General features: G+C 48.1%; 1 protein-coding gene across 1 annotated transcript in view; it reads right to left on the bottom strand.

Annotated features, from left to right (window-relative positions):
* ITCH (itchy E3 ubiquitin protein ligase) overlaps positions 1 to 9904 on the bottom strand; it is a 105638-nt gene extending 95734 nt beyond the window's left edge. Inside the window, exon 1 of the mRNA XM_040438638.1 lies at positions 9787 to 9904. The gene's annotated coding sequence lies outside the window, so the exon portion shown is untranslated. The remainder of the gene's footprint in view (positions 1 to 9786) is intronic.
* Positions 9905 to 13592: the final 3688 nt, after the last annotated feature.

The raw sequence follows: 13592 nt of genomic DNA, 5'->3' as shown, positions 1-13592 counted from the left end.
GGCATGGGGGGGTGATGGCACTGGGGGAAGCTGGTGGTACTGCTGGAGGAACTAATTGCATTGGAGGGGGAACTGATGGCAGGGGAGCTGATGAGTTTTTATAGAAAACGCTCTTTTAAATTAGCTGCTTCCTATTAGAGTACTCGATTAATCGTTGGATTAATCGGTAGAATACTTGATAACTAAAATCATTGATAGCTGCAGCCCTACACAGGACCCCCACAGATGCCTTCAGCTCCCAAGCGCACATGTAACAGGTCAGCCAGTGTCATAGGTACAGAACTGCTGACAGATGCAAGTAAAACTCCGGGACTTATCAATAAAGTAAGCACAGGACAGCTTGCCCATTAGGATACCATTTTATACATGTATTATACAGTATCATACAATAAGAAATAAAAATACACTTTACCCTAGAAAACACACTGGGATTTATTTATCTAAATGGGAAGAAGGAAAAAGGCGATCAGTTTTCCAGAGCGACCAATAAGAAGCCCTATGGAAAGTGAGAGCAGGGACTTGATTGGTGGCTTTAAAAAAAATAAAAAATAATAATAATTGTAAATCCGATTGTGTATGAAACGGGAAGGAAACTCCCATTTCCAATCTGCTTAGTTCTTTTCAGAGACAAATACCGATGACCAATCTTCTGGATAGATCATCTGCATCTGATTGGTGGGGGTCTGATACCCGGGACCCCCACCGATCAGCAGTTTGAGAAGGCAGCAACGCTCACAGTAGCATCGCGGTCTTCTCTCAGCTTTCCCTGGGCCGAGTGACGACATATTCGTCGGTCACACGACTTAGGCGCACTGAAGTGAATGGGGCTGAGCTGCGATACCAAGCACAGCCGGTATACAATGTACAGGGCTGTGGAGAGGCTGTGGCACTCACAGGGGCGCTGGTGCCTTCTCAAACAGCTGATCAGCTGGGGGTCCCGGGGCCCAACCAATCAGATACTGATGACCTCTCCTGAAGACAGATCATCAGTATTTAAATCTCGGAAACCCCTTTTATTGGTTAGAACTAGGGGTGGGCAATATGCACGATATGAATTTGTGCAACGATACAGATTTTGTCTATATCGCCGGACCGCGATATGACCACGGAGCGGTAGTGAATTGAAGAAGCTTCTAACTCACCGCTCCATGGCCTCCCGACTCCGCAGTCCGCACCGCGCTGTACTGGCCAGGGCCTGGCGTGCACACAGCGTCAGACCGCTGGCTAACGCTGTGTGTGACGTCAGGTCCCACCCAATGCATGCTGGGAAAAAGACGTGACACCTGCGGACTCCATCAGCCAGCTGCTGCCGAGCACCCTGCAGGAAAGGTAAGTATAATAACAGCGATTCTTCTGGGGGGGCTCTATTTGCAAAGGATGGCCATGGCTCTTGGGGACATGTCTGATGATGGCAATTGGCAAATGCCATGGGGCTGATGGCACTGGCTCTGGGGGACATGTATGATGAGGGCAATTGTCAAATGTCATGGGGCTGATGGCACTGGCTCAGCGGGACATGTATGAAATTTGTCTTACTAAGGCCTCATGCACACGATCCTGTTGTGTTTTGCGGTCCGCAAATCGCGGATCCGCAAAACACAGATGGCGTCCGTGCGCGTTCTGCAATTTGTGGAACGGCACAGACAGCCTTCAATAAAAAAGCCTATTCTTGTCGGCAAAGCGCGGACAAGAATAGGACATGTTATATTTTTTTAGTGGGGCCACGGAACTGAGCAACGGATGCGGACAGCACACAGAGTGCTGTCCACATCTTTTGCGGCCCCATTGAAGTTAATGGGTCCGCATCCGAGCCGCCAACAACGGCCGTGTGCATGGGGCCTAACACTTAGTCTTCATCTTTACATTGTTTGGAAAAAGATCTGTTACACAATACACATTAAAAATTTCTTGAAAATTTTTATTTTTGTATACATACAGAAGAAAATAATAGATCGCTATATATCGCACATGCTTCAAATTATATCACAATATAGATTTTAGGCCATATCGCCCACCCCTAGAACTTACAGGGCAGCGATCTTTAGAGAAACATTCTTCTTCCTTCTGGAGGAGAGCTAATTAGGAGGTTTTACAAGCAATGCATCCTGGGAAAATCTATGCTATGTCAGCTGGGGGTCCCAACAAAGAGATACAGTATCACCCAGGACTTTTTGGATCTGCATTGCCACATACATTCAATTGAACTTCAAAAAGAAATATTTGGTCCCAGCACTGTCCATATCAACCAATCTAATCACATGGATACCCTAAAAACGTACTCTGAAAGACAGAGGAAGCGGCAGAAAGGCCACGTCTACACTGCAGAAACTCCGCTGTGCGTCTTTCAGACACAGATCAGCATCCTGCGTTACAGCTCATCTGGGGCTTTTCCATTCGTAATACAGTGAATTACCTTCCATGTGATGAGAAACCCCCCATCTACTTACACATTCTACACGCTCTAGGTGGCGAACCAACACCCGAATCCTAAACGTGTGAACGTGGCCCTACAGGAGCCACACATTTCTGGGTACGCAGGCTACCTGCTAATCAGCTTTGTGAATATTACATGCCATCATATTAAAGTATTCAAATCTAGTCCGACGGCTTCTAGGAAGTCTAAAACAGTGCAGACGTACGGCTACAACGCAAACAAAACCACAGTGGAAATATTTCACGTATGCAAAATAAAACCTTGCCCTGTAAGAATATTAAAGGGATTCTGTCACCAGGTTTGACCCCTGTCAGCTAAACATATGCTGATGTTCAGGGTGTCTTCATGATTCCTAATGTGGGCTTATTTAGCTAAAAAACAGCTATTACTAACCTGTCAGTCAAACAAATAAGGTGCCCAAGGGGATGTTAATGGGTGCAAGATGCCCACCGCACCCACCGCCGTTCGTGCCCAGCGCCGCCTTTCCGGACTTCTGCGCCGCCTCCTAATTCTCTGTGCCGCCTCTCGCTCTCCCTCCCTCCCCCCTCCTCCTGCTGTAAGATCTCGCGCATAGAGGGGTTGAGCGAAGTGCCGGCGCATGCGCACTTCGCTGTAAGAAGCCAAATGGAGAAGTCGGCACGGGCGCATCAGGCAGAGCCCTGTGCGCAAGCGCGAGATCTTACAGCAGAAGGAGGTGGGAGGGAGGGAGAGCGAGAGGCGGCACAGAGGGTTAGGAGGCAGTGCAGAAGTCCGGAAAGGCGGCGCTGGGCATGAACGGCGGTGGGTGCGGCGGGCATCTTGCACCCATTAACATCCCCTTGGGCACCTTATTTGTTTGACTGACAGGTTAGTAAAAGCTGTTTTTTAGCTAAATAAGCCCACAGATGACATTTATAAGCCCACATTAGGAATCGTGAAGACACCCTGAAGATCAGCATATGTTTAGCTGACAGGGGTCAAACCTGGTGACAGAATCCCTTTAAAGGGAACCCGTCACATTGAACATGGTGCCTGAGCTACAGGTAGCGATAGATAGCTTTGATGATATATAGGGGGTCATTTAACAAACTGGTGTAAAGTTGAAATGGCTTTGTTGCCCATAGCAACCAGATTCCACCTTAAATTTTTCAAAGGAGCTGTCCAAAATGAAAGGTGGAATCTGATTGGTTGCCATAAGCAATTAAGGCTACTTTCACACCTGCATTTAGGTGCGGATCAGTCTGGTATCTGCACAGACGGATCCGCACCTATAATGCAAACGCTTTTATCCGTTCAGAACGGATCCGTTTGCATTACCATGAACAAAAAAAAAATGCAAACAGATCAGTTTTGACTTACACTGAAAGTCAATGGCAGGCGGATCAGTTTTCAATTGCACCATATTGTGTCAGTAAAAACGGATCCGTCCCCATTGACTTACATTGCAAGTCAGGACGGATCCGTTTGGCTCAGTTTCGTCAGACGGACATCAAAACGCTGCAAGCAGCCTCCAGAGCAGAATGGAGGCTGAACGGAGGCAAACTGATGCCTTCTGAGCGGATCCTTATCCATTCAGAATGCATTAGGGCAAAACCGCTTGTGAGAGCCCTGAAACGGATCTCACAGGCAGAACCAGAAATGGCAGTGTGAAAGTAGCCTTAGCCAGTTCTACTTTACACCAGTTTGATAAATGACCCCAATAGTTTTGTGGGAAAATCGAATATAATAAAGCTGAGTATGTATGTCCACTAAAGGAATCCGCACCGTCACATTTACATTCCCGAAACTTGGCACACAGGTACATCAGGTGTGCAGGAAGGTTTTAGATCGGGTCTCAGCTCTCTAGGACGTACCATTCCTGAGATATTCCCAAAAAATGCAAAATCGCACATCACATGACCTACATTAGCCAATAGAAGCCTGCAGGTCATTCTCTTCATATCCCAACTGGCATACACACGGTCACATTTCCCTTATCAGCCAATAGAAGCTTGCAGGTCCTTAGTCTCCACATACACACAGTTTTACTCCAGGTTTCCATAACAACCCAGCCCTTTTTCTTCACTGTGCTGCTGTCCGAGAGTGAGCTTTTCAAAAGGACACCCCTGTATCCATCCAGGCCCTGCGCCGGACGGAGGACAGGGAGTCTGAAAGCCAGACTGTCCGGCCTAAAACCGGACCTCTGGCTACCCTAGGGGCAGGCTGCTGTGGAGGTCTCATCAGGGGTTGTCTCATCGTGGACAACGGGAGCATATTGCTAGGATATGCCCCCATTGTCTTATAGGTGTGGGTCCCACCTCTGGGACCCGCACCTTCAAGGAGAACGGAGCCGGGGAGAGTTGTGGCTGGAGGACCCCGGGTTTCACGGGGTCCGTCCACCACCAGGCGCAGCTCCCCGCCTCTCCCATTGAAGGGAATGGGAGCGCACTGCGCATGCGCGGCCACCGCTCCCATTCATTTTGATGGGGCCGACGGAAATAGCCGAGCCAGCGCTCAGCTATTTTCGGTGGCTCCATAGAATTGAATGGAGGGCGGCTGCGCATGCGCAGTGCACCCTCCTCCACTTTCTCCGCTCAGTTCTCCTTGTAGGTGCGGGTCCCAGAGGTGTGACCCGCACCTATCAGACAATGGGGGCATGTCCTAGCGATATGCCCCCATTGTCTAAGATGGGATAACCCCTTTAAGGAGTAGGGGTACTCTGGAGGTCACTGTTAAGGGGGTGAAATGCTGTGGAGATGACTTAAGTGGGGAGGCCCCTGTGGAGGTCACTGTCAAGGGGGTGGGGTGCTGTGGAACTCACTGTTAAAGAGGCAGGCTGTTGTAAAAGGTCAAAGTTAAGGGGGTGGGCTGCTGTGGAGTAGGGATCGACCGATATTGATTTTTTAGGGCCGATACCGATAATTTGTCAACTTTCAGGCCGATAGCCGATAATTTATACCGATATTCTGGGTATTTTTATTTTTGAGGAAAAAAAAAAATTTCCTACACAAATCTGCTGAAAATTAATGTTTATTGTTAACGTGTATTATTATTTTATTTTTTTTGTAAATCTTTTTCATTTATACTTAATATTTTAGTGTTTTTTTTTTTTTTACTAACTTTTAGCCCCCTTAGGGACTAGAACCCTTGTCCCTTTCACCCTGATAGATCTCTATCAGAGTGAATAGGATCTCGCACTCTCCCTGCTGCCCTGTACTCTGTGCACACAGCAGCATAGAGCTGACTATGGCAGCCAGGGCTTCAATAGCGTCCTGGCTGCCATGGTAACCGATCGGAGCCCCAGGCTTACACTGCTGGGGCTCCGATCGGAGGAGCAGGGGAGAGGGGATCCTGTGGCCACTGCCACCAATGATTAGAACTGGGGGGGGGGGGCGCACTGCGCCACCAATGTTTTTACTATTGGGATGGGGGGCGCACTGCGCCACCTATGACTAATACTAGGGGGCTTGAGGGGGGGGGGGGGCGCACTGCGCCACCAATGTTTTTACTATTGGGGTGGGGGGCGCACTGCTTGAGGGGGGGGGGGCGCACTGCGCCACCAATGAAGATACCTCTCTTTCACATACAGGAGGCCGGAGCTGGCTGCAGAATCACATAGCCGGCTCCCGACCTCTATGAGCGGTAGCTGCGATCCGCGGCACCTAAGAGGTTAACTACCGCGGACCGCAGCTGCCGTTCATAGAGGTCGGGAGCTGGCTATGTGATTCTGCAGCCAGCTCCCGCCTCCTGTATTTGAATTAATGAAAGACTCATCTTCATTGGTGGCGCAGCGGCCACAGCCCCTCCCCTTCTCTTGTCTTCCGTCCTGTCATTGGAGGCAGCGGCAGCAGCATCACAGGGGGAGGAGACACTGCTTCCTTCTCCCCTGTGCTGCGGAGGGAACACAGAACGCGCTGAGAGCAGCGCGTTCTGTGTTCCCAATACGTTATCGGTATATCGGCAAAATAGATGCCGATACCGATAACGTTCAAAATCCTCAATATCGGCAAAACCGATAATCGGTCGATCCCTACTGTGGAGGTCCCATTTTAAGGAGACGGGGCACTGTGGATGTCACTGTTATAGTGGATACTGTCAATATATTTTAACGACACACACAAACATTAAATGAAATAGATTAAATATACGCGTGCGAAGACGGGTCCTTCAGCTAGTATTCAATAAAACTTAAAAATTTTTAAATTTATATCTAAGCTTGCTCTGGGGTCAAGGAGGCAGTCCGATCAGTGACTGACAGCCTTCCATCTATGACTGTGTATAGAGATAGCTGTCAATCACTGATAGGACCGCCTCCTCGACCCCAAAGACCAGAACGAGCAGAGATATAAATGAATAAATTAAAAGTTTTCCCATAAAATTATACATCAATCTGCTCCGCGCCTCCTGCTCTATAACATGCTGCCTGTAGCTTACACTGCAGTTTCATGGTGATAGTTGCCCTTTAAAGGATTACGCCTATCTTATAAAGTTATAGGAATATCCTAGAATATGCCATCCCTTTATAATCGATGGGGGTCTGACCTCTAAACCACCAAGCTCTGCAAGAACTTTAACCTGCCAAGCTGTGCCAAGGCAGCGCCTTCATTCTCAGGATCAGAGGAGGTTCCAGAGGTCAGACCCCCAGCGATCATAAAGCTCCATCGTTTCAGAGCGTCTTCTGTGGATGCACTGAACAGTAAGTTACAATGTTTGGCGCAAGCGAAGAAGAGGGTCTCTCCAAGGAATAGGCAGAGCAAGGAAACTTCCCACTGTACCGACATGCTTGGACCCTTAAAGGGGTTGTCGGAGAAAGAATCATGCTTACCCGCTTCCCACCGCTCCGGTCCTGTGCGCTGGCTCCCGCGTGTCCACCTTCAGCCCAGCATGGGTATGATCACCCGCGCCGCTGCAGCCAACCATTAATCGACAACTTCACGATTTCTAGGATAGGTTTTCACACTGCAGTTTGGATGCGCTTTTAAAGTCGCCAGAAGACCTCATCGGAAAAACGCATGCGGTTTTACTTCTGCATTACCAGCTGATGAATCCACCATCACCATAAGGCCAGAATGTGAAACCAATCTCAGGTACATACTGTATGACGGTATTCAGCAAAGCAAACATAACAAAGGTTCCTCAGTGAACACAACCTCCAAAGTCCACTGATAATCCCAGATATATCTAGTTTGCATACATCCGCTACACTACAATGCAAGCCGAGGGAGCAACCATCGTCCTAAATCCCTAAACTGTACCGATTATTTGCACAACACCAAGCAATGAGCACAGGTCCGGTACCAGAGCAATATGTTGCACTATATTTCATTGCAAAAAAAATGAACTTATAGAAACCCAGTGATGCAGTGTGGAGTGGGATGGCGGTGGCTGGTGAATGGAGTTGCCAACCAGTGCCCATCTTCACAGAGGAGACTGTGCTGATATATCTTTGAAGGTGGTTTTAGATCACAGCTACCCCCTAGCAGCAGTCTGAACCAATGGCGACATCTGCCACCATGACATTGACTACCAGTATATTTCCGGTATGCTTTTTTTTTTTTTTTTACCACTTCTTAGATACAGGCTGAAGCCTACACGTTTTAGGAGTGGTTAACCTATGACTGGAGGGTCATTTTATAGGGGTATTCCCTTCTGGACATTTATGGCATATTGATAGAAAATGCTATACAATTCCCATAGGTGTGGATCTGGGACCTGCTCCTCTCAAAAACAGGGCCCCGCTGTAAATGTACAAGAGGTGCATGCCGGGCATCCTCTCAATTCACTGTTATGTGTCCTTCCGAAAATAGCCGAGCTTGGCTATGTTCACAAATCTCATAGCAGCGAGCGGAGAGAACACTGTGCATGTGCAGCCAGCCTCCATTCACTTCGGGAAAAAGCCAGCGCTTCAGTATTCTTGGAAATCCCATAGCAGCGAATGGAGAAAGATGCTCCTGCACGGCTCGCTCTACCTTCGCGGTGGGGCCCCATTCTTGGGACAGTAGCGGGTCCCAGACGTTAGACAATGATGAAAATACTCAGCGACCTCCTGCACTCCACATGTTCACAAACTGCAACTTCCAACACTGCTCGGCTTTCCTGGCTACTCCCAAAAAAGAATGCTGGGAGTTGTAGTTTCACAACAGCTGGAGTGCCTGAGGTCCATGACCCCTGTTTTATTGAATGAATACTTTAGACAAACCTGATGGCGAATCGTCAATGCACTAGACTGCAATACAAGGAGCGGACGGCTTTGTGAAGCTACGACGAGTACTGATGCCGCATCTGCTGTAGACCCTTCTGCGCCGGCTCCACCAGTGCTCGATAGTGGTTCTCAGACAAGGGTTTCGAGCAGGCGACCTCCTCTACAACATTCATGGGCCCTCACAGACAGGAGCTGTCAAAATGAGACCACCAGTTGCGACAAGTTATCCCCTATCTCCAGGATAGGGGGGGGGGGATAACTCTTAGATCGGCAGGGGTCCTACCACCAGCACCCCCACTGATTAGGAGAACAGGATCCTGTACTCGGGCCATCTGAAATTAACGAAGCGGCACGTTGGGCACGTGCACTGCGGGCTCCATTCATCTCTATAGGAGTTCCAGCTCTACATGGCACCACCCTGAGGGTAGGTTCACGTAGGTGGCACCGGATCCAGAGCCTGACAGATTTCGCAGTTCACCTCTGGATCCCCATTGAGCATAATGGGGTCCGGATATGATCTGGCATAAATGCCGTGTTTCGGGTGGACAAATACCGCCAAGTGCTGCGGATTTTGTCTGACCGACAGCTACCATGTATGCCGGACCGGGCTGCCAGATCTGAATCACAACCGTGTACATGTCCTTCAAAAGAGCTGCATCTAGGGTAGCTTCAGGAGGCCGTGAGGGTTAAGGGTCCCCATTCTGATGACTGGAGCCCCCAGCGGTAGGACCCCCAACAATCTAATAATTATCCCTTTTCCTGTGGATGGGGGAGAACTAGTCACAACCCTCCAATCACCCCTTCCATCTCTGTATACTGATTGGCTTGTCATTCTGGGTCTATCAGCAGGTATGGCAGGGAGGGAATAAAATCCCAGGAGTCGGTAGTTGCTGACACGTAACCTGTTGTTCCTTATGGATGTCTAGATATTTCTAATCTACTAAAAAATTAAAACCGGCTTCTGAAGTTTCTGTGCCAGTCCAGACTAGGCTGATCAGCCCTGGGCAGAAGTAACAGGGATCTCTCCACAGTCCACCAGGACTGCCATGAGACCACGTAATAACAGCCACATACTACGAGGACATACCCACCGCTGCGTAGCTCCACAGCACCAGTCACAGGCACATGACAAGACGGAGCCACAAGCCACCGCACAAGAAAACGTTTACCCCCCGTTCCTAATGACACTTACCACGCCAGGGAACGGCCTGACACAACACAGCTCGGGCCCGAAGGCGCTGTCAAGACGAAACTCGCGTACTTGGCTCTTCCGCCCCGGTGAAGATGGCAGCGGCCGCTGCAAAAGGAGGAAACTAAAGTGATCACTGCGCATGCGCAGGAGGCAACACAACACAGAATGTCTCCACGCAATAAAGCTTTTTAGTTGAAAGAGGCGTGCACGGCAGAGCACTTGCGTAGTGGACGCGTTAGTACGGCGCATGCGCGGGAGTACTTGCGTCAGCTAGGTTTCAATAAAGTTTTTAATACACTTTTGGCGGGAAGCTTGAAAAGGGTGTGATGTACATTCTAGTGTGGCGCCGCGTTTTAGTCGGTGTATTGAAGCAACAACACTAAGAAGCCAAATTCATTATTTTTATAGAAATTCCGATCTATTCACACTATTCAATATTTGAAAATGGAAATTGGTGGCTCAAAAATGGAGACCCTTGGGTAATGCATGCAAATAAACCACCTCAGCTCCCCTAGCTTAAAGAGGACCTTTCACTTGTAAAAACAATGTGAACTAAGTATGCTGACATGCAGAGCGGCGCCCGGGGATCTCACTGCACTTACTATTATCCCTGGGCGCCGCTCCGTTCTCCCGTTATGCCCTCCGGTACCTTTACTCTGTAAGTTATATTAGGAGGTGTCTTCCCTTGTCCTGTGGGCGTCTCCTCCTCCTAGGATGTAGCGCTGGCCAATCGCAGCGCACAGCTCACAGCCTGTAGAACAACATGTCTTTGATAAAAAAAAAATGTTTGGGTAAAAAAAAAAATGGTTTGGGTAAAAGTTATAGCGTTTACAAACTATGGTACAAAAATGTGAATTTCCGCTTTTTGAAGCAGCTCTGACTTTCTGAGCACCTGTCATGTTTCCTGAGGTTCTACAATGCCCAGACAATAGAAAAACCCACAAATGACCCCATTTCGGAAAGAAGACACCCTAAGGTATTCGCTGATGGGCATAGTGAGTTCATAGAACTTTTTATTTTTTGTCACAAGTTAGCGGAAAATGATTATTTTTTATTTTATTTTTTTTTCCTTACAAAGTCTCATTTTCTGCTAACTTGTGACAAAAAATAAAAAATTCTAGGAACTCGCCATTCCCCTCACGGAATACCTTGGGGTGTCCTCTTTCCAAAATGGGGTCACTTGTGGGGTAGTTATACTGCCCTGGCATTTTAGGGGCCCTAATGCGTGAGAAGTAGTTTGAAATCAAAATGTGTAAAAAATGCCCTGTGAAATCCTAAAGGTGCTCTTTGGAATGTGGGCCCCTTTGCCCACCTAGGCTGCAAAAAAGTGTCACACATGTGGTATCGCCGTACTCAGGAGAAGTTGGGCAATGTGTTTTGGGGTGTCTTTTTACATATACCCATGCTGGGTGAGAGAAATATCTCGGCAAAAGACAACTTTTCCCATTTTTTTATACAAAGTTGGCATTTGACCGAGATATTTATCTCACCCAGCATGGGTATATGTAAAATGACACCCCAAAACACATTGCCCAATTTCTCCTGAGTACGGCGATACCACATGTGTGACACTTTTTTGCAGCCTAAATGCGCAAAGGGGCCCAAATTCCTTTTAGGAGGGCATTTTTAGACATTTGGATCCCAAACTTCTTCTCACGCTTTAGGGCCCCTAAAATGCCAGGGCAGTATAAATACCCCACATGTGACCCCATTTTGGAAAGAAGACACCCCAAGGTATTCAATGAGGGGCATGGCGAGTTCATAGAAGATTTTAATTTTTTTGCACAAGTTAGAGGAAATAGATTTTGTTTTGTTTTTTCTCACAAAGTCTCCCCTTCCGCTAACTTGGGACAAAAATTTCAATCTTTCATGGACTCAATATGCCCCTCAGCGAATACCTTGGGGTGTCTTCTTTCCAAAATGGGGTCATTTGTGGGGTGTTTGTACTGCCCTGGCATTGGAGGGTCTCCGCAATCATTACATATATGGCCAGCATTAGGAGTTTCTGCTATTCTCCTTATATTGAGCATACGGGTAATGATATATTTTTTTTCCGTTTAGCCTTTGGGCTGAAAGAAAAAATGAACGGCACAGATTTCTTCATTCGCATGGATCAATGTGGATGAAAAAATCTTTGCCAAAAAATGTGCAAAAAAAAAAAAGAGGGGAAAGGCGTCTGCCAGGACATAGATGCCCCGCCCAACATCCAAACCCACTTAGCCCTTATGCCCTGGCAAACCCAATTTCTCCATTCACATCAATCGATGTGGATGAATAAATCATTGCCGGGATTTTTATTTTTTTTATATATACACAAAGTGTTTGCCAAAGCATATGAACACCGCCCCTCAGCTCATATGCCTCGGCAAACGTGCTTACCGGTAATTTATTTTTGTTTTTTTACCTTTATAGGACAAACCTCTCCTTCCCCATGGGACAATGTGCAAAGCGCAAATCGCCCAAAGATGTGGTGAAGTACATTATGCACTTTGTCCCAGGTGAAAGGAGAGGTTTGCAGCAGCTGTGAGTGAAAGGGCCCTAATAGCCCTGTGTGCCTGTCCTGTGAAACGCAATCCCTATGCTAAGTGTACCTGTGTGTGGTACTTCCGGAAACACTCCCCAAAGCATAGGGCAGGGTGGTCAGGGCAGTCAGGACAGAAATAGCGGGTGTCACGCTTTATTACACTCCTGCTACAGCCACGGAACCTCCTGGATACAGGAGGTTCTTCATGATCTCTTCCTGAAATTTGAGGAAGGATCCTGTTCTCCCAGCCTTACTGTAGAGAACAAAACTATTATATACAGCCAATTGAATCAAATATATAGACACCTTCTTATACCAGCGTCTGGTCCTGCGGGAAAGTAGATAAGGAGCCAACATCTGGTCATTGAAGTCCACCCCTCCCATGAGCGCATTATAGTCGTGGACACAGAGGGGCTTTTCAATGACACTGGTTGCTCGTTCAATTTGGATTGTCGTGTCTGCGTGAATGGAGGAGAGCATGTAAACGTCACGCTTGTCTCTCCATTTCACCGCGAGCAGTTCTTGGTTACACAAGGCAGCCCTCTCTCCCCTTGCAAGACGGAAGACGGGTGGTAACGAGCCGTTGGGGGAAGCCCCGGCGACTAGGTCGCGCGGTGCCACAGCAGCCAATCTGTTCTAGGAACAAATGCCTGAACAGGGGCACACTTGTGTAGAAATTGTCCACATAAAGATGGTACCCCTTGCCAAATAAGGGTGACACCAAGTCCCAGATTGTCTTCCCACTGCTCCCCAGGTAGTCAGGGCAACCGACCGGCTCCAGGGTCTGATCTTTACCCTCATAGATCCGAAATTTGTGGGTATAGCCTGTGGCCCTTTCACAGAGCTTATACAATTTGACCCCATACCGGGCGCGCTTGCTTGGGATGTATTGTTTGAAGCCAAGGCGCCCAGTAAAATGTATAAGGGACTCGTCTACGCAGATGTTTTGCTCAGGGGTATACAAATCTGCAAATTTGGTGTTAAAGTGGTCTATGAGGGGCCGAATTTTGTGGAGCCGGTCAAAAGCTGGGTGGCCTCTGGGACTAGAGGTGCTGTTGTCGCTAAAGTGCAGGAAACGCAGGATGGTCTCAAATCGTGTCCTGGACATGGCAGCAGAGAACATGGGCATGTGATGAATTGGGTTCGTGGGCCAATATGACCGCAATTCATGCTTTTTGGTTAAACCCATTTTGAGGAGAAGGCCCAGAAAATTTTTTAATTCTGAAACTTGGACGGGTTTCCACCGGAAAGACTGGGCATAAGAGCTTCCCAGGTTGGCAGC

This window comes from Bufo bufo, chromosome 6 (assembly GCF_905171765.1).
Source record: "Bufo bufo chromosome 6, aBufBuf1.1, whole genome shotgun sequence".
NCBI lineage: Eukaryota > Metazoa > Chordata > Amphibia > Anura > Bufonidae > Bufo > Bufo bufo.
The sequence above is the reverse complement of the archived record's forward strand: the minus strand, read 5'-3'. Positions and strand labels throughout refer to the sequence as shown.